Here is a 26,234-nt window from a genome sequence, read left to right as displayed (position 1 = left end):
TTGCTCTGAGCAGATTCTAGTCAATGAAAATAAGAAAATATCCCAATCAGGACTTTCTCTGTTTTCCTATGGATTCCAAGATAAACACACACTGACACCACCTGCCTTATTTATTTTGCAAGGGCTAGATCCTCTTGGTGTATTTGCTCCTAGGCTTACCTGGAGCTGGTCAGCTGGAAAGAGGAGTATTTTCCCCAGACACATCCTCTGCTTATCTTTCTCTGACATCTTCAGTTCCCTAACTACCGGAAGTTTTAAGGAAGGTCTGTCTGTCTCCCAGAGCTGCCTCCCTTAATGCATAGTTTCTGTTGGCTAATGTGCTTTGTAATGTGGTGGACTTGTGTCTAGACAGCTATTTAATGGTGAGATCCCATCTAGCATTTTATTTTACACTGCTCTAAAGTATTTCTCATGGCTAATTGTGTATCATGTTTATCTTGTATGTGTCTTACTACACCCGTTTTAGGCTGTAAATTCCCTGAGGGCTAGGGCCATGTTGTGTCTTAATTTTATGTCTCTTCCAGTGTCTAGCAAAGTACAGATGCCCACAAATACTCTACACGCAATACTTATGAAATGAGTGATTGAGGGGCAAGGGTGTGAGGGGAAAGGGTACATATTGTTTCCCCCTAGAATCATGGAACTTTTGTGCTGGAGAGGTAATTTCTTTAAAAAGTCATGTTGTTGAACCCGTCAGTGTTCAGGTTGTGAAACTAAGGCTCAGAGAGAAGTGACTTGTCCAAGGTTACGCAGTGAGTATGTCATGGATTCAAACAGAATCCAGACCTCTTGACTCTCAGGTATTCTTTCTTCTATACTAAGACTTCTTAACCAAGGGTCTATGGAACTTGTTTTTAAATGTGTGTGTGTGTGTGTGTGTGTGTATGTATGATTTATATGTATAATATATATATTATGACTATATTTCAGCATAATCTGTTTCCTTTGAAAATAACCCTATGTATTTTATTCCATGCATTCAAAAACTTTATTCTGAGGTGTCCACAGGTTTCACCAGACTGCCAAAGGAGGGTGGGGGAGGGGCAGAAGAGCTCCTGCTTCATACTATAACACTTTTCCCTCAGCCATCCACCACGTGGCCTCCATACCTTATCTTTATAATGTTGGCACTGTAACTGTTTTGATGTTGCTTTTAGTCTGAACTTGTGACTTCTGTGTAAGGGATTGCCAGGATGGAAACTCCATTCACTGATGTAGATAGCAATCTTCTCTACAGTTTTTAACATTAGGTGACTGAGGTTCTGAAAGTTTAAGGGACTTGTCCATGGTCATGTGACTCATATGTGTCAGAGTAGAACTTGTATGCACTCCATGCCTGGCCCTTTATCTACTACACTGCCTTGCATGTGTAACATGGTACATGAGAAGAAAGCAGGGGAGATGTTCACCATTATTCACATAGCAGTCACTCAATAAATGTTTATTGACTGACATAAATAATAAATGTTGGATTGAATTCAATCCCCATATCCAAACAGTTGCTATGTCCTATTGAGTGCCCCTTCACACTATTTCTCATACTGATGAAACGTTTGTACAATTAAAAATAGAACTGTGATTGTGATGATTGAAAACTCCCTAGACAATGCTTCATAGACTATCTTTAACTCAGCTGCCAGATTGATCTTTATAAAGCATAGACCTGACCGTGTCATTCTTCCCTCATTCAGAAAACTGTAGCTGCTTCCCATCGCCTCCAAAATAAAATACGAACTCCTCAGTCTGGTTCCCACCTACCTTTCCAGTCTTATTTTATATTATTCCCCTTCCTACATTCTCTATTCCACACTGACAGAAATACACATATGCATGTGCACACAGAACAAAATTCTGATGATAAAGAGAAAATGAAAACATCGAATGAGGGCCACTGACCTGTTGACTGGTCCCTGTATGTGGCATTCCATTTTCCACCCTTTTATGGTTTTGCACAAGTAGTCTCACATATTTGAAATGTGCCTCTCCTAGAGAACAGAATATTATAAAATGCTTAGCTTCCTTCAAAGTTTAGCTCAGGTTCCCCTTCCAACTCCTGGCATTTCTGTTTTTCAGTAGTTTCTGTCATGTCCAACTCTTTCTGACCCCATTTGGGGTTTTCTTGGCAAAGATACTGGAGTGGTTTGCTGTTTACTTCTCCAGCTCATTTTACAGATGAGGAAACTGAGGCAAACAGGGTTAAATGACTTGCGCAGGATCACACAGTTAATAAGTGCCTAAGGCCAGATTTTGAACTCAGGTCTTCCTGACTCCAGTCCCAGTGTTCTATCTACTTCACCACCTAGCTGCCCATGAAGCCTTTCTGCACACTTCTAAGCCCTACTTAATAGTGTTCTCTTCCTCTTGTAACTACTTTACATTATCTTCTGTATCCTTGTTTTTACTAGTGTATACATTGTATCCCATGGAATTCAGTGGAATATTCAATGGAATGTAAGCTCCTTGAGAAATAGGCACACTTTCATTTTTCTGTTATCATTTGTAACACCTGGAACAATGCTTTACCCATAGTAATACTTAATTAATTAATTACTTTATGTGGGATTGAATTGAATCCCCATATCCAAACAGTTGCTATGTCCTCTTGATTTCCCCTTCACACCGTCTTTCATAGTGTTCCCCTTCTCTCCACTCACATGCCTACCACCCCCACTACCTCACCTCTGGATCGTTATAACAGCCTCCTGTGTAGTCCTCCTGATCCCAGGACTTTTCCTGTCTGCTCCATCCTCCCCTTAGTGGCCAAAAAGAACCTTCTCAAGGCCAAACCTGATCGTTTACCCAAAAATCTGAGATGATTCCCTACTGACCCGAAAATAAAAATATCAGTTCCTTTTTCTGATGTTCAAAGCTCTCCAAAATCTAATTGCAGCTTACCTTTCCAGGTATATTTCATAGCACTCCCCTGTACACACTCTATGTTTCACTGAAATTGGACAACTAGCAGTTCTCTGATTTCCTTGTTCTATTTCCTGCCTCTGAGCATTTGCCTAAGTTGTTTCCAGGCCTAGAATGTTCTCCCTTATCGTAACTACCTGTCAGAATCTTTATCTTTTTGGAAGGCTCAGCTCACGTACTCAGATTCTCTGTGTAGCCCTCCCCGATTTTGTTCTCTACATCCTCAAAATTATTTTGTTTTTACTTAACCTGCAAAAATGCATGTTGTCTCTGCCCATGGCAGCATTTAAGTTTCTGAAGAACAGTGACTTGTTCATTTTCATCCTTGTGTTCATAGCATCCAACATAATGCCTTCCACACTCAGCATTTAATAAGTAATGGAAATAAAGGGTGCTAAAAATGATTGAATTAAAATTTTGCTGTATGATCAGAAGATTCATTCTTCATTGATGTCTTCCCTTTGTTAGGCAAAGAGCCAGGTCACCAAAAAATAAACTCATACCCATGAAATATTTAATAATGGGAGGAATGAAAAAAAGGAGGGGAAGGGCATAAGCATTTATTAAGTGCCTGCTGTGTGCCAGTCACTATGCCAAGTCCTTTACGTATTATCTCATTTGATCTTCACAATAGCCCTGTGAGGTACATGCTCTTATTAGCTCCATTTTAGAGTTGAGAAAACTGAGGCAGGAGGAGGTTAAGTGACTTACCCCATGTCACACAGCTAGGATTTGAACTCAGGTCTTCCTGACTCCAGGCCCAGTGCTCTATCCACTGTGACAATGAGATGCCAAGTAAATTTATTAACACTAGAGGGTTGGGGCGAGGATTGGGGTGATCTTTGCATTGGCTGTTCCTTCTTATCCTTGTCTCATAGAGTTCTTCTTTTCCTTTAAGATGAAGCTGAAGCCTTTCCTGATTCCCCAATTCCTCTCAAATTACCTCACATTTAACATTTTTATACTTGAATTTATTCACTTTATACTTGTGCTTTCTATATATTTTTGTATATACTTCTTGTCTCTCCCATTAGAATGTAATGCACTTAGGGATTGTTTCATTCTTTGTTCGTGCATCCCAACACCCAACAACGTGACTGGTGAGCATAGGCATTTATTAAATACTGATTGATTTGTTGACAGTTACCTTGGGTGTAGTACATGGGACAGAAGGAGTATGATATTCTATAAATGATTAATGTCACATAATCCCATTTTGTAGGAGCTGTGGGCATGTACTTTGGAGTCAAGTCCTATGTGTTGCAGTGAAGGCCCAGAGTCTCCAGGAGTTGTCCACATAGAGCAGGTGCCATTTTCAAACCTGGCCTGGGCCACCCTGATGCCATGCCTTGGTTCTGGCCAGGACATGTCCTGGGTTGTTTAATCTATTTAGCCCAATCTCCTTGATCTGTCTCTAGCCCTAGATGAGGAGAAGTGATCTCCAAAAGGATGACCCTGAGGTCCCAGGTGTGAGCATCCATCTGCAAATAGAGAGGCATGAATCTTAACACACTGCCAGGTTGATTATCATCTAACAAAGGAGACAGAACGCTTGTAGGAATAAGTGGGCCATCCCATTGGGGGGGGGGTGGGCAGCACATATAAAGTTTGCAAAATATTTTAAAAACCTTATCTCTAAGATAGGTACTACAGGTATTACACCCCCCCCCATTTTATAGATTAGGAAACTAAGGACATCTGGCTTGTCCATTATCAACATTGCTATTAAGGATCAGAGGAAGAATTTGAACCCAAGGTCAGTCTTCCTGACTCTAAGTTCAGCTCTTAAATCCACTGAGCAATGCTACCTCTCACCAAAAAAAAGCACTTTGGGAGTTAATAGTAAAGAGAGATTGATCGCTTCAGCCTGAGGTTATAGAAAGGAATTAGGAAAAGTCTCCTGGGAAAGTGGCATTTTGAGCCAGATTTGAATGATAGTGAGGAATTCAACAGCCTGAGATGGGCACAAGATCACTCTCTGCAGACAAACAGCAAGAGCACAGGAGGCAGCAGGACAGATCCAGGTGCGTTCAGGGAATGGTGGGCAGTTGAACTCTGGCTGGAGGGGTGTGAAGGGAAATTGTGTGCAAAAAAGCTGGAATGACTGGAATCAGTTTGCGGAGGGCCTTGAATGCCAGCCCAGGGAGTTTGGACCTTATTCTCTGGGCAATTTAGCCAACAAATACATTTTGTAAGCAACTTGTGAGTTACATTGTATTGTGCTCCCTGGCAGGGTGTGTGGCCAGAGGGGAGTTAGGTGGAACAGGTATGTGTCTTCCTCTACCTCAAAGACCTACCATACCTCCTTAATCACATTAAGCCTCTGTGGCTGTGTACCGTAAAATCCTCAGCTCTACTGTACAATAATTGAGTTATTGTATTCATTGTCTGTTAGAACTTTGTTGATTCCATCCAAACTTCACTTCTTTACTTTCCTCCAGCTTCCTTTATTTTTTTCCTCCTTCTTCCCTACTCCCATCAGTGAGTCCTACTTTGAGGGAAAGTATAGCTAAGTTCTAATTAGTGTGAATCTCATTAATCTCAGTAATCCCATTATTCAAATTTGCACTGCATATTTCCATAGAGATGGAATTCATTACCATATTTTACATAATTATAACCTCAAATAGTGCAAAAATCAAATACATGTGACCTCACAAACCAGAGCCCAGTTGGATAGGACCTGCTGAATCAGAGGTCTGGTTCATTCATTTCCCCTCTACTATCAGTGTGTGTGTGTGTGTGTGTGTACGTACACGTACTTGTTTGTATCTTAGATTTTCTTCTCTGTATGTCTTTCTCTGTCTTTGCATAGATCCAGAGCTGGGAGAAGCCATCCTATTCATTTTACAGGTAAAGAAAACAAGGTCCAGGGAAATTGACTTGCCCGAGGTCATACAGTTAGAAAACTTCAGAGGAAGGATGTGAGCCCAGAACCTCTGACTCCAGAGTCAGGGTTCTTTATATGTTGCTGCCTCTCTGACTCACTGTCTCTCATTCCCTGCCTCATTATGTCTCCCTTTCTCTCTATTGCTTTCTCTGTCTCTCTTTGCCCATATCTGTGTGTGTGTGTGTGTGTGTGTGTGTGTGTGTGTGTGTGTGTGTGATGCTTTTACCCTCCCTGTATGTCTCACTCACTTGCTCACTGTCTCCTGCTAGTTCATTTACTTAATGCCAGAAGTTTGGAGTGGCTTGTTTTCTCTCCACAGTCCCCAAGTAAGCCCTGAGCTCACTTTGAAGTTGGCAGGAGCTCTGGGATTACATCAGCTCTGTGTGGAATTAAGGACTTCTTCATCATATAGCTTTTTATTTTAAATCTTTTGTGAATTATTTGTATCATCACTGTCTGAAAGAAAGTTATTCTGAAAAGCAGTTTCCTTTCCCCCCCTAGCACCTGACCCCTCCTGCCCCTGCAAGGTTCAGAACTGTGAGTCAGCTTCTGAGCAGGTGAAGGGTCTTTCTATATCCTTAGACAATGTGGGAGTAGCAGAACTCACTAAGCCTTCTGGGTTTGCGGGCTATTCTGATGGTAGTATAGGATTTTTTTAATCATGTTTGCTATCCTGAGAATTAATTGGTCTGATTGTGGCACTGCCACCATTACCACCCAATAAGTAAATATCAGTGGCTCCCTATCACCTCCGGGATCAAATATAAAATCCTCTGTTTGGCTTAATAACCTAGTCCTGTCCTACCTCTCTAGTCTTCTTACATCTTGCTCCCTGACACATGCCCTTTGATCCAGCAATGCTGGCCTCCTGCATGTTCCAGGAACAAAACATTCCATCCTTTGGCTCTGGGCATTTTCTCTGGCTGTCCCCCATGTCTGGAATGTTCTCTCTCATGTATGCCTACTGGCCTCCCTGGATTTGTTTAAATTCCAACTAAAATCCCATCTTTTACTGGAAGCCTTTCCCAACCCCTCTTAAATCTAGTGCCTTCCCTCTGTTAATTATTTCCTTTTTGTCCTGTATATAGCTTGCGTTGTCTATATTTGTTTGCATGTGGTCTCCCCCATTAGCTTGTGAGCTCCTTGAAGGCAGGAACTATCTTTTGCCTCCATTTATATCCCCAGGGCTTAACACAGTGCCTGGCATGTAATAGGTGCTTAATAAATGATTATTGATTAATTAAGAGACAAATTGACATATGCAGTGTTTTAAACTTGTAATCAAGAGACCTAACAAGTCAGCTGCTGTTTATGAGGCACATACTTTGTGTCAAACACCACTGTGCCAAGTTCTAGGAATACAGATACAAGCAGAAGAATAGACGGTTCCTGCCCTTCAGGAGCTTTCTTTCCTTCTTAGTCTTTGTCATCACCATGTTTCTTGAAGGTTTGGTTCAAATCCAGTGTACAAGTCTGTGATAGTGGATGAAAGAGATGCAGGGTGAAAAATCACTCAATTATGAACACAGAATGTGTGTGTGTGTGTGTGTGTGTGTGTGTGTGTGTGTGTGTGTGTGTGTGTGTGTAGAAGTTCTATACCACCAGCCAATTTCTACTAAGTGCTAAATGAATGTCATAGGCTATAAGGGCTATAAATTCTCAGAAAGGGGAGAGATCCCTGTTGATGTAGCTGTCATAATCTCTGTACTTTTCCTTTACCCAAGGCTTTTGCAAACCTTTTTGTAATGTTTGACCCTCTCCCACCAAAAATAGATGGACTAGGCTCATAACAAGAGTGAGGGGGATAACCAATGGGACAGTTTGTGTGCTCCATTGGTATCTACCTAGTGTCAAGAAATTGAGAGGAAAGCCCCCCCCCCCCAGTGCATTTGATGAATGCCTCGTAGTGGGTTTCTAAGAAGATGTGGGCAATAGTCAACCACAAAGGGCAAGCCTCCTCAGAGGGACATCTATATCAGTGTTATCAGAGAGCCACTGGAATAGGGCAGCTAGGTAGTTCAGTGTATAAAGCACCAGGCCTGGAGTCAGGAAGACCTGAGTTCAAATCCAGCCTATGACACTAGCTGTATGACCCTGGGCAAGTCATTTAACTCTCTTTGCTTCAGTTTCCTCATCTGCCAAGAAAACTCCAAATAGGATCGCAAAGAGTTGGACAAAACAGAAATGACTAAACGACAGCAAAATCTCCTAGTCTGAGCGCTGCAGGAGTGTCCTTGTGTTTGCTTTCTGAGCTTCCGGTTTGATTTTAAGCTCCTTGAGGGCATGTATATTTGTTTCACCTGTGTTGTCTAGCACAAAACTGTGCACAAGGTGATAGAATTTGGAGTTAGTAGATCCGGGCTGGTTTAAATCCCAGCCCCAACACTTGCTAGCCATGTACCAATAAGAAAACCACTTAACCCCTCTGAGCCTCAGTTTCCTCATCTGTAACCTGGGAATAATATTGGGAAGATGGGGGAGGGGAGGAAGCATTTATATAGCACTCACTATATGCCAGGTGCTGTGCTAAGTACAAATATTATCTCATTTTATCATCACAACAATCCAATGAAGTAGGTGGTGGTGTTTATCTTTATTTTACAGTTCAGGAAATTTTGGCAAACAGAGTTGTAAAGTGACTTGCTGAGGGTCATCCAGCTAGTAAATGCAGGTTTTGAAGTTAGGTCCTCCTGACTCCAAGCCTGGCACTCTATTCAATGCACCATCTAGCTGCTTGTAGTCTCGAGGTTGTTATAAAGAAAGTGCTTCTTAAGCAGTAAAGCATTCAAGAAAACAGCCACTTATGGTAGAAGGCATTCAGATATTTGTTGACTGAGAGATTTCACCCATGATTGTGACCACTGAATAACAGGAGAAATTGCAAGATTCTAGGGGCTTTTCAGATTTTATCTATGACACAGTTGTTGTCACTTGCCAATGAGGCACATGAGAGAAGGTTGGTTGGGGATGCCCCCCCATACCAGGCATGCCCTGATAATGGCAAGTAATTTAGAGACATAGGAGTCTTAGAAGGCTGGCTGGCAGACACACTCCAGAAATGTGGCAGCCCACTTGCCTGTGATGCCAGCAGCACACACAATTTACAAGTAAGGCAAATACTGTAATTTTGTGCTTATTAACTCTTGCCCATTTTGCCAAATATTCTCCAGCCAGACGTCTGTATTTTTCTGGGGCATAACTTGCAGGCTTCCAAACTTTGCACATGAGTTACAAATGTAAAGTTAAATTTACTGCCTTGGCTGGTTTTAAAATAGAGTCCTCACTGCCATAATTTGTCTCCTGACCTCCTGAATTATTAACCTCTTATTTTTCCTACTCACCCTTTACCCTTTGGTTGACCTGAAGAAAAATGGGACAAAGAAGCTCCACCAGGACCACATCTACAACTCAGAGGAGGTGGCACAGGTAGTTGGATTCTGACTCATTGTCCTCACATGGATAAAGACCCCTGGGGCTGCTAACCACAGCCCACTCTTTGCCTCAACCCCCACAATAGGCCCTATGTGTCAGTGCTTCGGCAGGGAACGCCAGTTCCGTGTATGTATCTCTCTGTGACCAAGGATTATTTGGCTTGGAGTGGAATGACACAGGTGCAGACTCCTTCTTGTTGGACTTCCCAGCTGCTCTGGGATTCTCCCTCAGTCCCTGGAGTTCAATGAGGTGGGCTTCTAAGTACACAGAGCTGCTGATCGTGGTTCTCCCCTGATGATGCCACCCTAACTCCTCAGCCATGAAAGCCAACCACCATAACAGCAACAATAAAAATAACAGAAAAAAGTTAACATTTATGTGTTTGCAGGGTACTTTCCTTATTTGGTCTCACTTGAACCTCGTGACAACCACATGAGGTAGGTGTGATTATTATGGCACATATGCATAAACTTGGTTCCTTTGGAATGAACTGTCCCCTGTAACATTTCACCTTATTTTTGCAGAATTACTTTAGTCAGGTCAGGCTTATATAATAAAACCTTTTTATCGCATGATTCTTTATTAAATACTTATTTTGTTTGGCAGAAGTAGGCCCGATGAATGGGTAAAAAAAGTTTTAGGGGGGTAGAGGTGAGAAAGAACTTTTTTAATAATCAGAGTTGACAAATAATAGAAGAGTCTTGTTCACTAGAGGTGTTTAAGCAAAGGCTAAATAAACAAGTAACTGTCTGGTTATCAGCAAGCCTCCGCTAAATATAGGTTGTATTAGAGATACTTTGGAAGAGATTCATGTATTGGAGAAGAAGTTGGACTACATAATAACCACAATTGGCATTTAGATAGCATTTTAAGATCTGCAAAGTCCTGCACTTAAGTTATCTCATTTGCTCCCCACAAAAACCCTAGGAGAAAGGTGCTATCATTATCTCCTTTTTACAGATAAGGAAACAGAGAGATTAAGTGACACAGTGTTTGAGGCAAGATTTCAACTCATATCTTCCTGAATCTAGATAGGAAGTTTCCTAGAGTCTCTTTCAACTTTGGGATTTTATGGTTACAAATGGATTTGGGTGCAACACAGGTCCAACCATAGAACCTAGGAGGTAGAGGGCACCTCAGAGGCCATCTAATATAAGCCATATCTGAGCAAGTATCTGTTCTACAATAGACCTAATAAATGATGACTCGGCCTTTGCTTGAAGATTTCCAGTGAGGTGAAACCTACGATTTCCCCAGTCAGCCGTTCTGCTTTTGGATAGCCTTGATTGTTAAGAAGTCTTTTCTTATGTCAAGTCTAAATGTTTCTCTTTGCAACTTGTTCCCCTTATTCTCTTGTTTTTCCCTCTGGGGCTATGTAGAACAAGTTCAATCCCTTTTCTATATGACAGCCCTTCCAATAGTCATGAGACAGTTATCATATTCCAATCCTCTCCCCACCCCCATTGTGTTCTTCTCTCCAGGCTAATCATCTTTGCTTCCTTCAACCAATCTTTATAAGGAATAAACGTGAAGCTCTTCATTATCCTGATTGCCCTCTGAATTCTCTCCAACTTATGAGTATCCTTCCTAAAAAGAGGTGCATAAATGCATATTTTGATGTGGTCTAGCCAGGGCAGAATACAATGGATCAATCATCTGCCTCATCTTGAATGCAATGGCTATCTTAATGCAGCCTAAGTTTGCTTCGAAATTCACTTTTAAAATTCTGTACTCAAGTACCTAAAAAAACTCATTTAAATATTCATAATAGAATAGAAGGGGATTATATATTCGCCATGGTGAGTCTCTGTTTTGTAGAGCTTACTTTTCTGAAGTTTCTAATAAATTTGATGTCTCACTTTCAAAACTGTCCTGCTTGTCTGCAATTCCTTTTTTGCCTTAACTTTCTTGTTTTCCATATCGTGCTGCTTGACTCATAATGAGTTTGTTGTCCATGAAACCTCAAAGATCTTTTCTAGAGGAACTGGTTTTTTAAATAGATTTTTAAAATAATTACACCTTTTTCATACCTAGATTTCACCCTATATCTCTTTACCCTCCCAAAGGGCCATCCTTTGTAACAAAGGATTTGTTTTAAAGAAAGAAGAAGAGGAAGGGGGAGGAATCAGTACCACTGATTAACACATTGAAGAAGTCTGGTATTATATGGAATGAGGAACTACTTTTTGCATCCTTATTGCCATCCAGTGTATCAGCCATCACATGCTGGTTCTGTGTCTTCTGAAAATCTGGGGAGCATGTCATCTATACCTTCATCCAAGTCTTTGCTATAAAATGATAAATAGTCCGAGGTCAAAAGATCTGGCTAGCATCCATTCATTTAACAATTATTTAATAAGCACTTTCCATGTGCAGAGCTCTCTAGTTTGGGAGTGAAACAAAGGTAATTAAAATATGATTTCTGCTTTTACCCAGCAATTAAGGAGCTAATAAACACCTAATATTTGGCAGACACTATATGCACTGGGGGCACAAAAGCAAAGATAATACTCAAGGGGTTAATATTAAATTATTTGGAAGGAAAACAATATGGATCTTATCATCTCTCTTAGAAAGTGTGTGCCATTCAGTCTCTCTCCCCGTATCAACAGCCCTCATAAAAGGCTACTGGTCTATTTTAGGTCTGAAAATCCTTAAAACTTACTCTTCTCACAGGAATTGTATTGAGGAAAAATTCTCCTGGCCCAGGAATAACTTTCTATCACAGTAGCCTTGACTTTTCTTTTTCTGTTTTGCTCTGTGGTCAGTGGGAACAAGGCTCCTTGGTCTCATCCCCCCACCCCACCCCACCCCATGCTGCACTTGAAAGTAGAAGCAGAGTAGTCACTGAATCTCTGGGTGAGTGAGTGGAGTGCTGTATGAACCTCTGCAAAGTCTTGAAACTGGCCCCTTTCTTACCGTTTGGCCATTCTCTTCTGTCAAATGTGGAGTACTTCAGCTGTTCCAAACCATCCAACAGCTGTTGGATAACTTCTGTTAGACATGCACCGTAGGGTTGTTCGGTCTGGAACATGTCTCTACTAGATATCTATCAATAATTTTGAAAATATTAGAAGCCTTCCAAAGGGCTTTCCCTTTGGAGTGTCTGATTGTGATATCCCTCTCTTCTGGGGAAGGACATGTAGGGTAACAGGTCAGAAGAAGAGGAATATTACATAATTCATAGTACTAGGAGCTGCAAGAGATATAGAGATCATCTAGTCTGTCTCCATCATTTATAGGGGACAAAACTGTGACCCAGACTCCAAATCCATTGTTCTTTCCACCACCTTTGACAACTTTCATTTTTTTATCACTTTGAGCATTTTCAAAATTATTAGCAATTTTTTTCAAAGTTTAAACAACATTTTCTTTTAGAAGTTACTGCAAAAGATAAAAGCCTAACTATGACACCATGTAAATAAAAACAGTGTTATGGGGGAGGGGGGAATTTAAAAATTTAAAATCCCCCCCATGTCTAACAACTTTTTTTCAGAACGATGATGTAATTAAAGGACATAAATCACTGGAAGAGTCTCTCTTTAAAACATCTGCTTCTCTCAGTTTGGCAGGAGTCAAGCAGTGTCGGTGACTAATGGGGATTTGAGCAGAGTAAAGACTCTTTTCTGGCTCTTATGTTTCCAAACTCCCTTTCACTAACCATCTCACCCCCACCCCACCCCCTTGTCAGAAAGTCCCTTCTTCTGTGTGACTCCAAACAAGGCTCCTCATGCTCTAACAGTTGGTTCCAGGTCAGTGGAGATGGGTTCCAGTTCAGGTAAGAGAGAGAAGCTACCGGCAGCATAAAACAGAGTGGTTCTGAACAGCCTTCATACCAGCAGCATCAAAGAAGGATGTGTTGCTGGTAAGAACCGTGACTATAAACTCAAAGCTAAAATGCCTTTGGCACCAAAGAAGATTTTGTTTCTCAGCCCATACTTGAGCCCCACTTCTTTCACAACATTACTTTGAAACTTCCCACAGCTTAGAAGGCTTGATTTTCCTCTTTGAACTGCAGACGTCGGCAAGGGTGGGCACTCGGCCTTCAGTCAATTCCATGTGTTAGCTGTTTTATTGGGAGATTTTTTTTGATGGAAGGGAGGGGTAGTGGTTAGAGGGCATTGGTTGAGGATTTGGGGGCTAGTTCTTATTTTTTCTTTTATTTTTCTACAATTAAACTGTGAAACCCCTAGTAAAGTTCGAATCTTTTCTTGAGCCCCAGAATAGCTGGAATAGTGAATGGGTGGTCCAGGCTTAACACATCACTAAGCAGTGGTTCATGTTTCTGTGACTTAAGCCAGTAGTGGACAGTATACAGTAGAATTCAGTGAGGATCTGCACTCATAGTATAAAATTAGTTTTGAGAGCTAAGCTGGAATAAACATCTTGCCAAAAGAAATGCCCTGGAGCAAATGTGTGTGTAAGGAGGAGGAGGAGATGAGCAGAGCATTGTAGAGATGATAAGAGGTTTATTATTGCATCACCATGAAGACTGTCATAGCACCTCAAGGTTTACAAAGTGATATATGTGTATGTATGTATATCTATAAGTGTATGTATTTTAATGCTCACAACAATCCTATAAGGAAGATGCTATTCTTAAATTCATTTTACAGATGATATAACTGAGTCAGACCTAGGTTAAGTGACTTGCCCAGAGTCACAAAACTAGTATCTGAGGTAGAATTCAAACTCATGTCTTCCTATCTCAGGCTGGTACTGTATCTACTATGACACCTTAGCTGTTCAGTATTTATAGTTCTTAATCCTGGCCAGAGTTTATACTAATAAAATTTTATATATTTTATATAAGAAAACTGTGAAATAGGTTTTTAGATTCTAATACAGAGTGAGTGAAAGGGAACATTGTGGGGGTGGAGGAAAGAAAGGGCAGAGATTTCAGCTCATCAAAAGGAAGAATTCAATAGCACTGTAGATTGTCAAGCCGAAAGGGACCTTAGCGTAGCGTCTAATTACCCCATTTTACAGATGAGAAAACTGAGTTCTAGAAAGGTGATAAGTAGCAGAGTCAGGATTCAAATCCATATCTTCAGAGTCCAAATCTGCAGCTCTTTTCTTTATATAATACTGCCTATTAATTAGTGTTGCTGACAAATAGAGCTTCATGAAGTAATGAATTCCTTGTCACCATACTACTTCAGGCAGGGGTTGGGTGACCACTTGCTGGAATGATGTAGCTAGAGTAGAGTAGAATATATATAGGCTTTCTTTTTGACAAATTAATTTAATTTCCTTAATCCTAGAATTGCCTATCTGAAAGATGGGACCAATGAGTTCACAAGTACATTAATGACAGCTGTGTCACTGATATTTAAATGAGTGATTTGAGCTCAGCAAATAGAAAGGGTAATGTGTTTCAGTTTTAAGGAATGGAATATATATTATTGAAGTTATATTTATGTACATTTCCTACTCTTTGGGTCATAACTGGACACATTTTCTTCATGTAGGGCTCTTGTGTAAGACTCACTCAGTACAAAGTCTTGCTCGTGGGTTCTTAATAAATATGTCTGTTCCAATTCAGCCAGCATCTGCTGAGCATCTCTGTGCAAGGTGTTGTGCTGGCCACTGGAGAATCAAAGTCAAAACCACTCCCTGTCTTCAAGGAGCTTATACTCTACTGATGTTGTATCATGCAAGTACTTGGGGGGGGGGAGAGAGAGAGAGAGAGAGAGAGAGAGAGAGAGACACGGAAAGAGACAGACAGGTGGGGAGGAAGAAAGGGAGAGAAACGGAGAGAATATGTGAACTTAACCTTGATGGAAACTAGAGATTTTAAAGAGCACAGATGAGGAAAGAGTACATTCCAGGCATAATGCAGAGCATGTACAAAGGCAGAGATGGAGCACAGAGTGCCACGTTTAGGGAACAGAAAGTACGTCAATTAGGTTGGAGCACTGAGCGCATGAAGCTCCATCAGTGTGTAAAGTGGATTTATGTTCCTTCTGTCTAAAGTTACAGTTTCTGTAACTTAAGGCAATGAAAAGCCTGTGAATTGTGACTAGACCCTTCCTTTGCTCACCTGTGCTCTATAATCTCATCTGGAGAGAGGAATCTGAGTGTCCCTCATTCAGCCAAAGAGAGGATTATCGACTCTCTCACTCTTTGTGATGATAATGATAGTTTTAGATTTCACTTTAAGGTTTATGAAATACTTTACATAGATTACCTCTGCTCCACACATTGACTCATTGAGGCAGAGACTGTTATTACCTTCATTTTACAGATAAGGAAACTGAGGTGCAGAGAACTAAAGTAACTTACTAGGGGGGGGGGGGTCGATGAGCTAATGAGCATCTTGAGCAGGATTTGAACTTAAGTATTCCTGTATCCAAATAAAGCCCTCTGTCCACCTCTCTAGGCTTCTGTCTAATCATCTATGAAATGAAGAAGTAAAATGGAAGAAGTGAATGATCTCATTGGTTCCTTCCTGTTCTGAATCCATGACTCTATGCAGGAAAGAATGGAAATGATTTAATCAGTTCTCTATGTCTGTTGAGTTTCAGCATGAGATCTATTGCACCGATCACTAAGTCTGGTTTGAAAATACCGAAGAGCATTTCCAGTTGACTCAAAACGTGTCTTGAAATTCCACAGATGAGTTTTAATCCATTGTAACTTTTAAAATAAATATTTGCCTTATATGTAGTACTTTTAGGAACTGGTAGAAGGGTCCCCAAATCAGATTGAAAGAAAGCTACTCCTTCATCGAGGTTGGAACTGTCATTGATCCAACCTACTGTTTTGTTTTTGAGAACTCTCAGAAACTTTCTGAGTCCACTAATTTTTTTTTGTCTTTCCCATCTTGGTCCTTCAATTAGGGAAAGCTAGAGGCAGCTTGGTTTACTGGATGCAGTCGTGGACTTGGGATACTGTGAGGCTTGGGCTCCAGCACCACCTCAGACATTACTAGCTGTGTGACCCTGGGCATGTCATTCTCTCAGTGACAGCTTCCTGTTAAATGAGGGGGTTAGATGCTATGACCCCTAAAGTCCTCTCTGGCTCTACATATACAATCCTATGGCTCTTTCCTGGGTTCCTGCTCTTTATGTAGTCCCTCTTTTCCTTTCATTTCATAGCAGATCCTCCAAACAATAACACAATGGGATTTATAGTGCCTTTTACAGTTTGATCACGCATGTCCATATCTGATCTCCCCTACTAAGCTGGGAGATGTAGGCAGAACCCTGCCTCCTTCATCTTTTGTGTCTCCCAGTGCCTCACATAGAATCCTGCTTAATAAATGAATGTCTATTGGATATTCATGTATATAGCTATCATATATGATATGTGGTTGTACATAGATACATACATGTATATTACATGTGTATATATATCACAGATATAGAACTGGAAAGGACTTTAGAGATCAGGTAATTCAACCTCTTCATTTCACAGATAGGGAAATTAGCACAGAAATGACTTAAGGTCACACAGGTAGTAGTAAGTAGCAGAACTGGGATTTGGATCCAATTCTTCAATATTTTTCTGCTGAACCATGAGAATAATAATGGGTCAGTTGGTAGTATTGATAATGATAGCGTTTATGTTGCATTTTAAAGTTTGCCAATATTATCTCATTTTATCCTTATAACAACCCCAGAAGGTAAGTGCTATTATTATCTCCAGTTTACAGGTGAGGAAAATGAGGCACAGAAAGGTTAAGTGACTTGCCTAGGGTCACACAGCCAATAAATGTCTTAAGAGTAGATTTGAACTCAGGACTTCTTGACTCCAAGCCCAGTGCTCTTGGAATGTTCAAGGAAGACTAATACCTCTGGTGTGAGAACTTTCCAAGCCGTTTTCAGGATTGCTCATCTACCTTTGGTGTCAACTTGGCACTCATCTCACCTGTTGCTCCAAGAAACTATAGCACACACAGCGGCCAGTTTACCCCAGTAAACCATCACAGCAAACAGAATAAACTAGGTTGAGGGTAACCGACAGACCTGAGACCCATCAGTGATTTGGGGTGGGGGATGTCTACCCCAAGCACATGAAGACTTCAGCTGGTGGAATGGGGGGGGGGGGATGAGATCAATCTGTTGCAGCAGCCCTGAAGCCGAAGCAGACGCTGTGAAGTATATAGAGTTTGGTCAGGCATCAAAGGTCATCCACTGCATCCCAGGCCATTGCATCTTGATTTTTGTTTTGCCACTGAACTTTGATGACTCTGAAAGAGAGAGGGAGGCTGCTGAGTTTGGGCAGCTCTGCCTCACTTAAGTCCAGTTCACCCACTAGTCAAGACATAACCCCGTGATGTCATTGGTCTTTGAAAACAAAGGACAAAACAACTGCGTCACCTAGCCAACTCCCAATTACAAGACTATTTTATGCTTTAAAATTATTTTTCCAGGTGTCATGCCTTGCATTTCCATAAGTTTTGCAAAGCACTTTATTTTTATTAACTTATCTAATTCTTATAACTATTCTCTTAGGTAGTCAATACATTTATTAATCCTATTTTGCAGAGGTAGAAGCTGAGGCTCAGGCAGAAATGATTTGCCAAAAGATCCCACAACTAATAAGTTTCAAAACCAGGACTAGAACTTAGATCCCTTTAGTCCAAGTCTAGGGCTCCTTTTCCTGTATCCTGCTGTCTCTGATTGGTTCCCGTGTGAATGTTTCATCTCCCCAACTAGACTTATCTCCATAAGAACACATAGTGCCTGCCTATCATGGAGCTGGGTACAAGTACTATAAGAATGATGGTCGGCTTGCTTGATTATAGCCAACAAGCACAATAGATGGTCAGACGTGGCCCAGATCACTGTGGCTTGGAGTAGTTGAATAAAGTTTCTTTGAGGAAGTGGGCTTTGAAAGAGTCAGAAGAGGAGATGAGGAGAATGTTAAAGTTGGGGCTCAAGCGCCTGTTAGCCGTGTGACCCTGTGCAAATCACTTAGCCTCTGTTTGCTTCAGTTTCTTTATCTATAAAATGGGAATGATAATTCCCATTCAGGGGTTATTGTAAGGATCAAATGAGATAATTGTGTTTAGCACAATGTCTGGCACACACAAGGAGCTATATGAATGTTATCTATTATCAGCTATTACTATTAATCTTTCCCCACTGATTAAAAAACAAGGGCCCCCACACACATATTTTAGAACGAGTTTTTTTCTATTTTTATGAATAAGTGAAAAAATATTTAAATGCTTACTGTGTGCCAGATACTGTGCCTAATACTGAGAATACAAATACAAAGAAACATTCTCTGCCTTCCAGGTAACACTCTAATATTAATTTATCTAATTCTTATAACAATTCTTTAAAGTAGTTAGTACAAGTATTAATCGTATTTTGCAGAGGAAAAAGCTGAGGCTTAGCTTCTAATAGGAGAAGACAACACATATAGGGGAGTGATAACCAGAGAAGGGACTGTCACAGGGATGATGGTTTGATCCATAGGGTAGAGTCTTTTGACAGCCCTTTGCAGGAACAGGGTAGTATTTGCAAGTGATAGAGGAGTAAGGGATATATGGATATCAAAAAGGCCTTGGTGGATACCTAGATGGGATGCGAAGTATGGCCTGGTTTGGTGGTCTAGAGATGGCTTACACTGAGAAACATATTCAGTGACATTCTCTTTCTATACAAAGGCCAGCATCGTCAGTTACCAACCAACAAACATTTTACTGTGTTCACAATATTATGTTTAGTGTTAAGGAAGTCATAAAACTCAATCCCTGCCCCCGTGGGGCTTTTGTCTAGCAGGGGAACCACGTACAATACAGATTATTATAATATGCAACATTACATTATGAGAGCACTAGAAAGTTACAAAATAGTTCTGTGTGAGGTCTGAAAAAGAAGGTAATTATCAAGGGATAGGGGAAAGGGAAGGAGAGACCAGGGAAGTCTTCCTCATTCTTTCATTGCTATTTTCAACCAGCAATTTATTACATGTGGACATTTTGTAAGAGGGAAGAGACTTGAAATTTCAAGACTTGTACTGCAGCCACCTTCTCTCCAGGTTTCTGCTTTCCATTCGAAACCAGCAGGTTTGAATTTCATGCCACTTTGGAGGGTGATCGGAGTGTGTTCCATCTAAAGTCCTATTAATCCACAGTCACTGACATGCCATCTGCTACCTTTATACTACTGAATGGGGCTGTGCTTATCTCTGAGCACTGAGCTGTCCACAGCTGAGTTAGCTGAACAATATGTTCAGAAGTAAATGTAAAGGAAAGCTGCCTGGGCTCTAGTTTGGACTCACCATATGCTTTTGATCCATTCACATCAGTGGGAGCCTTTGAAGTATTCCAGCCTTGGTCCCCTTCTCCCCCCCTTTCTGTCCCCCCTCCCCCCCAGCTGTCATCCCCTGGTTCCCTTCCCCACTGCTTCTCTGGAACACTGCTCTCCAGTCCCATAGTGAGGCTGTCCTCCTAATGCTATAGCCCCTGGGGATGGGGGTGATGACAAGCCTGATACACAGTGCAAGCTGCTCGGTGGGCCTGCCCAGAGAAAATGAGTGCAGGGACCTTTGAATTCATTCTTTCTTCTCAGCTTCTGTTGCACCCAAGCCTAAAACAGCACAGGGTCTGTGGGTATTTGTGATGATGCAGAACAGATTGTTAGGCACTCAGAGTCTATGTGAGGACAGAATCTGCCTTCTGCCACTTAAGAAATTCAAATATTCCCCCTTGACCAGTGGCAGCTCAAAAGGGACTTCCGTGTTTTCAGACTTCTTTCAAACCTTTTCACAGGTTTTCTTTCTCCCACTCCTTTTGGAAAGAACAAATCCTGCTTCTTCTACAAATGATGACAGGAAAGGGAGGAAAAAAAAAACTTTCCCAAAACTTTAGGAGAACCTGGCTTTCCACCTTAAGCCACAACAGGAAACAAAGGCTTCCTGGTGATACCCATTACAAATCACCCTGTCTGCCTATAATAAAATGGATTCGTATATATATAAGAATCACAGAATGTTAGAGCAGGAAGGGGCCTCGGAGATCCCCTAGTTCAAGCCTCTCATTTTACAAACGAGGGCAGTGAGGCCCAGAGAGATGAAGTGGTCGAGCACATGGGACAGCCCCTTCTTGCATATCCTCCCACCCCCCAAAAATGTGCCCCACATTCAATGTAAATCTCAATCAAAAAGAAAGGATAGCTCTCAAACCCTTTCTAGCCTGTTTACTTTTCCTAATTAGCTAGACAATATAGTTAGTTAAAACAAAGTCCTACAGTAGAAAAAGTAATGATAGAACATGTCTCTCCAATAAACTAGAGACACTCTCCCTTCGATACCCATACACCACCAATGAGAATAGCAGACACATCTAAAAAAAAACTTGTGTGGAGGGGCCAGCTCATGCCTCTGATAGCCCAGGACCTTGTGCTGCTTTTGCTGAGTCTGCTCACTCACATTCAAGTGATATGTAGTCACATTTAGATGGCCCATCTCTAGACTCATCATGGTCACTAGTAGACATTTCTTCCCTGAGCATGTGGTCACTGAACATTTTTCTTCTTCCAATTTTAGTTTTAGTTGGAATCCTCAACTGAACTACAGCCCATTCATTCCCTCATAAGAGCAGGTATCCTTTCTGTATCTCCTTTCAGCTTAGAGCCTGGGGCTTAATGTTCAGACCCTCAGTGAGAGAGGCAGGCCTTTCTATACACACCTAGTTGTCAGATTAGAAGAAAACACTTAGCTGCCATTTGCCTACAAAGAGAAGAATCTCTCAGTTCCCAGAGTCTTAGCTGTGTGCTCTTTCTCATACTCCGAGGGGCAAAGGTCTTTTAGGACAGAGGTATCAAGTACTTGGTCACAGGTTCCCTGCCTGTGAGTGCTGGCCACTGAACCAGATTAAAATGTAATTAGGAAATATGTAACAAGATAAATAAAAATACAGTAAAAGATACATCATGTTAAACTGTGGTTCTCTGAGTCAGTGTGCCTGCTTATTTTTATTTGAGTTTGACAGCACTGTTTTAGAGCACAGAAGAGCCAGCTAGCATGGTAGGGTCCATATGCACTTAAGTTGCTTGAACCCCTACTACATCAGGGACTGAATGTTGTCCCTTGTCCCAGACAAGGAATTGACATAGGGTTAGAAATTCCTTGTAGTTTCTGCTTTAGCCCCTTACAGGGATCCTCTGCCCTCAGATCTCAGTTTTTGGAAGGAGGAGAAGGTTATGCCAAATACACACCGCAAGATGTGCCAGGGTCTCAGATAATGCATATTTCCCATAGCCTCAAGATCCTCTGGATCTCCTATTCAAAGAAGGGGAGACAGCATTAAGAACAACCAAAAAAAGCAGAACAGTGGTGAGAAGCTATAGCCTTTTAGCTCAGTTCTCTGTTCTAAATTCCTGTCCTTATTATCTATGTAGCACCTCAAGGCACCCAAACTCACAGGTGAATCCTATGAACAGGATTATCCTAGGTTCAGTGTACTTTGTGCATTCATATCTACTCAAAAGCATTCCTCACAGTCTGATATACTTACATTTACTAGATGGTCAAAGGACACAATTCAAATCAAAGGCATTTAGTGAAGTTGCGTAATAAGAAAACTGGCAATGAGACATTTCCCTCATTCATAAACACATTCTTCCACAAACGTAGTAGGAAAAGCAGACCAGACGGAAAACCTGAATGATGGGGATAGACCTGCAGGGAAGGTGTGTGATGGGGTTGTGCACATTGTCTCATTTCTAATGGGTCATCACGCTTACTCAGCTGGACCTGCTCCTCACTTGACTGGTATGAATGACCTGCAGGTTCTGTCAGCTCTTGCTCCTTGGTGTCCAGATGCATATTGGTGCTTAGCATTGCCCGATTGATCCCAGCTCACTGCCAGTCCTTAACTGAAGTGTTTTCTCTTCTTCATTGATGACCTCTGGTGTTGTTTTTTTTTTAACTTAAAGTCCTAAAGTTTTTGACAACAGCTCTTTTTAGAAAGAGGAAGAGACCTCATACCCAGTCGAGGTGGATCTGATGGGTCTACTCATTCATTAAACAGGAAGACTTCAGTGACTTTTCTCCCTTAAAAAGGGGTGGGGGACAAGATAAAGGAGTCTGCCTGTCTTTCCAAGCCTTCTTTAAAATCGTTTTTTCCTCTACAAAAAAGAATTCCTTGTCCCAGGGATCAAGCTCTTTGGAACAAAGAGTACCTACAGCTAACTAATGGCCTTAGGCTTAATTAAATTTTCAATCTGTAATTCTGCTTCTTAAGGCCAGAGATGTTACTCTGATTTAGGGTTAGAAATTCCAAATCCAACATGTCTTCCACTGTACTATCCCTGCCTATATTACAAACAAATAGGCCAATAAACCTTCTCAGTTTTTGACCTGCCTCTATACAAGGCTACACATTTAAGTTGGTGACAGCTAGGATTAGAATCTGTGTCTAACTACTGGTCTACTGCTTTTTCTTTTTCTTTAACTATACCACATGGCATCTCTATTAAAAAATGAGCCTACTGATCTACCTTTCATAAGACATATTCTTTGAGTCTTTTTTTTCCAACAGTGATGGTGATGAATCTGCCCTGATGCTCTTTTTACCCAGTTCTCCTTGTGACAAAACAGATGTGGTTATTGTGTCTAAAATGTGTTATATTAGTAGATTGTATAGCATGGAAGAACAGTTAGGTCAGTCAGGATCCTGCCAGGACATTTCTTGCTTTTCATTTGAAAATGAGATGCAATGTTTTTGTTAACATAAGCATGGCCAAAGACTAAATGGTGTTGCATTGGAATTTGTATAAGACTGATTTCCATGCATTTCATTTTCTTACTTTAGTTATAAGACAGCATGTTATAAGAAGGGCAGTATGATAGTAGGCAGTAGAGCAAGGCAGTAGAAAAAGCACTGGATTTGATGTTAAAAACTCAGCAAACATTTATTCACTGCCAGCCATGTGTAAGGCACTGCAGATGCAAAGATAAAAGTGAAAGGGGCCCTTCAAGGAGGGTACTCTACTGGTAAGATACAGCGTGTAGCTACATGAGTAAAGTAGACAATTTGATTATTACATATACTCCAGCAATAACCCAAAAGAAGCACAAGATTAAATAATGGTCAAGAAATCCAGAGAGAAATATCAGTAAACTCCTTCATCTAGCCCAGGAAGATACCCAGAAGCCATGAGTATTAGAAATGTTGAGTCCCACTAGGAAAACCAGTGAAATTCAGATGAAAGGGCTGACAGCAGCAGCTCCCTTGCTTTGGAGGAGCTGGGAATTGAAGTCCAGAGAAGTGCTTCAATTAGGGGGAGGGGTCTGGGTGGGAGTGGGGAGAGAAGTGTAGATAGAAACCAGTAGCAGAACCATGGACAGGAACAATGAAGCCATGTCATTCCTCTTAACTGAAGACATGTCACAGTAAGTAAAAAGCCTGTGGGGCAGGAGTGTAGGAAATCAAGGCTAAAGGAACACAGGGCCTGACCACCTCAGGGGTAGGGCCTGGGGAGGAATGGCTTAGCTACAAGTACTACAAGAATACCTGAAAGAAATGAAGTGAGAGATAAGTAGTGAAATAAGAGCTTTGAAGGAAAAAATAAAAGAATAACTTAGAGCAAAAGGTGGAAGGCCTTACCCAAATAATAAACTCCATGAAAATTAAACTCAGTCGCTCCATGAGAAAAGAAATACTAGGACAAAATTAAAGGAAAAAAATGTAGCTAAAATCCAGAGTTTCCAGCTAAAGAAAATAATACTTTAAGCCACCATAAAAGAGTTCAAAGAAAGGAACCAGTTAGATTCACTCAAGATTTGGCAGCAATGATAAAGAAGAGAAAATCTTGGAATATATATTCCAAAAGGTAAACAATAAAAGCTTTCAACCCAAAATAACTTACCCTGCAAGACTGAGTATAATTCTGCAAGGGCAGAAATGGGTCTTTAATGGAAGAGGACATTCAAGCACCCCTCAGGAAAATACTAGAGCTGAGAAAAACTTTGAGTTGTAAACTAGGAGTCAAGAGAAACTTAAAAAGGTAAATACAATTAAGCAATTGGAAGGAGCTAAACAATGGTGAAGTACTTACTTTCTAGTAATAAGAGAACAGACAGAGTCCCTTCAAAATTCTAATATCTTCAAGGGTCACAGAGGGAGTTAAATAAGACAAACAGAGGGACTTTGTTCTATTTTGATAATCTTAAGAGCAAAGAGCAAAGGAATACATGAGGAAAGAAATCAGGAAGAAGGAATGGAGCCAACTATGTCTCATCATTAAGGCATACAAACACAGAAGAAGGGGTAGTAAGAAAGGGCATCCATAACCTCACTTTTATGTGAACCAAACAAAGAAGAGTTGAATGCACACAGGCAGAGTTTGGTATAACAATACATTAAACTCAGTAGGGATACAGCAAGGATTGGGAAGAGGAAGGGAGAGGATTGAGTAGGAAGCTAGAGTCAGGGAGGGAAACAAAACTTCAATATGGATTACAAAGGGGGAATTAAGAGGAAAGAAATAAAGTGTAAGAACCAGAGATCTGTGTTAAGGCAAGGCAAAGAGAAAGAGGGATGGTGGAGTGGAAACAGATTGCTTTGATTATAGATCGTTAGCACTGAACATGTTCCTTCTCTTAAACTTACTTTCATCTCCATAAAGAGAGGGGTGGGACATAAAAAGTAGAAAAAGTATAATAGGCTATAATGGAGAGAAATACATCATTAAAAAGCATAACTGTGTATGTGAATAAAGTGAACTCACCCATTGAATGGAAAAGGATAGCAGATTGGGTTGGAAAGCAGAATCCAACAATATATTGTTTATAAGACATATACGTGAAACAAAGATTCAAATGGAGTTAAAATAAGGGGTTAGAGAAGAATTTATTGTGCTTCATATGAACTAAAAAAAAAGTGTTAACAATTGTTATCTCTTACAAGGCAACAGTGAAAATAGATGTGGTTAAAAGAGATAAACAAAGAAACTACATTATGCTTTAAGGTACCACAGAAAATAAAATAACAGCAATACTTTTTTATGCACTGGCATAGCATCTAAGTACTTAAGAGAAATCAATAGCGTTTACTTAAAGGAATAACTAATCAAATTATAGGTAGAAATACACAGCAAAGCTATAATAGTTGGGGATCTTGATGTACTCCCCTCATACCCAGACTAATCTAACAAAAAGATAAGAAAAAAGTGAAGGCCCTGAATAGAACATTAGAATTATTAAATCTGGTGATTACTGAATGGGAATTTATAGGAATATACCTCTATCATAGTTTCCTGTGACACCTTTATAAAAATCAACTATGTACCTAGTGCATATAAGCTTCATTAAAAATACGAAAAGGAAATATTTAACATATCCTTTATTGACCATAATACAATAAATATAATCAATAAAGGACCTTTGAAGAAAAGACTAAAACCTAAATGGAAACTAAATAATTTAATCCTAAAGACTTGATAGGTTATTTACTTAATCATAGAAACACTAGATGATTTCATTAAAGAAAAAATAATAATACCAAAAATTGGGGATATAGCAAATGCAGTCCTTGGGGAGAATTTAGATCCATAAATATTTTTTTTACCAACAAAAGAAAGGACAAATAATGAATTAAGAACAAAAGAGAAAACCAGCATACCAAGAAAATCCAGTTAATCACAAAAAATCCTGAAAGTCAAAGAAGCTATCAACAAAATTAAAGGCAAAAACTGATAAATAAAATTAAAGTTTTTTTAAAAAAACATTAATAAAATAATGAGCTATTAGCTATTAGCTAATCTGACTTTTTAAATAGAGGAAAACCAAATTACTGATGTAAAAAGGGAAAAAGAAATTGCAATAAATGAAGACCAAGTAAAGAAAATTACTAGAAACTGTTTTGTTCAGTTTATGTCAGCAAAATTGACAGTGAATGAAATGGATGAATATTAAATGTGATAGCATATGTACAGCACTTTGCAAACCCCACAGCACTATACAAATGCTAGCTATATTATATTTGCAAAAATATAAAATATTCAGATTAGATGGAAAAGTAGAGCATGTAAAT

General features: G+C 40.3%; 1 protein-coding gene across 1 annotated transcript in view; it reads left to right on the top strand.

The window, feature by feature from the left end:
• The window catches only part of EYA2 (EYA transcriptional coactivator and phosphatase 2), a 246,796-nt gene that overhangs the window by 62,091 nt on the left and 158,471 nt on the right, over positions 1-26,234 (top strand). The window lies entirely within an intron of this gene.

The sequence above is a fragment of the Trichosurus vulpecula genome, chromosome 3 (assembly GCF_011100635.1).
Source record: "Trichosurus vulpecula isolate mTriVul1 chromosome 3, mTriVul1.pri, whole genome shotgun sequence".
NCBI lineage: Eukaryota > Metazoa > Chordata > Mammalia > Diprotodontia > Phalangeridae > Trichosurus > Trichosurus vulpecula.
Note: the sequence above shows the minus strand (reverse complement) of the source record. Positions and strands in the feature narration are given on the sequence as shown.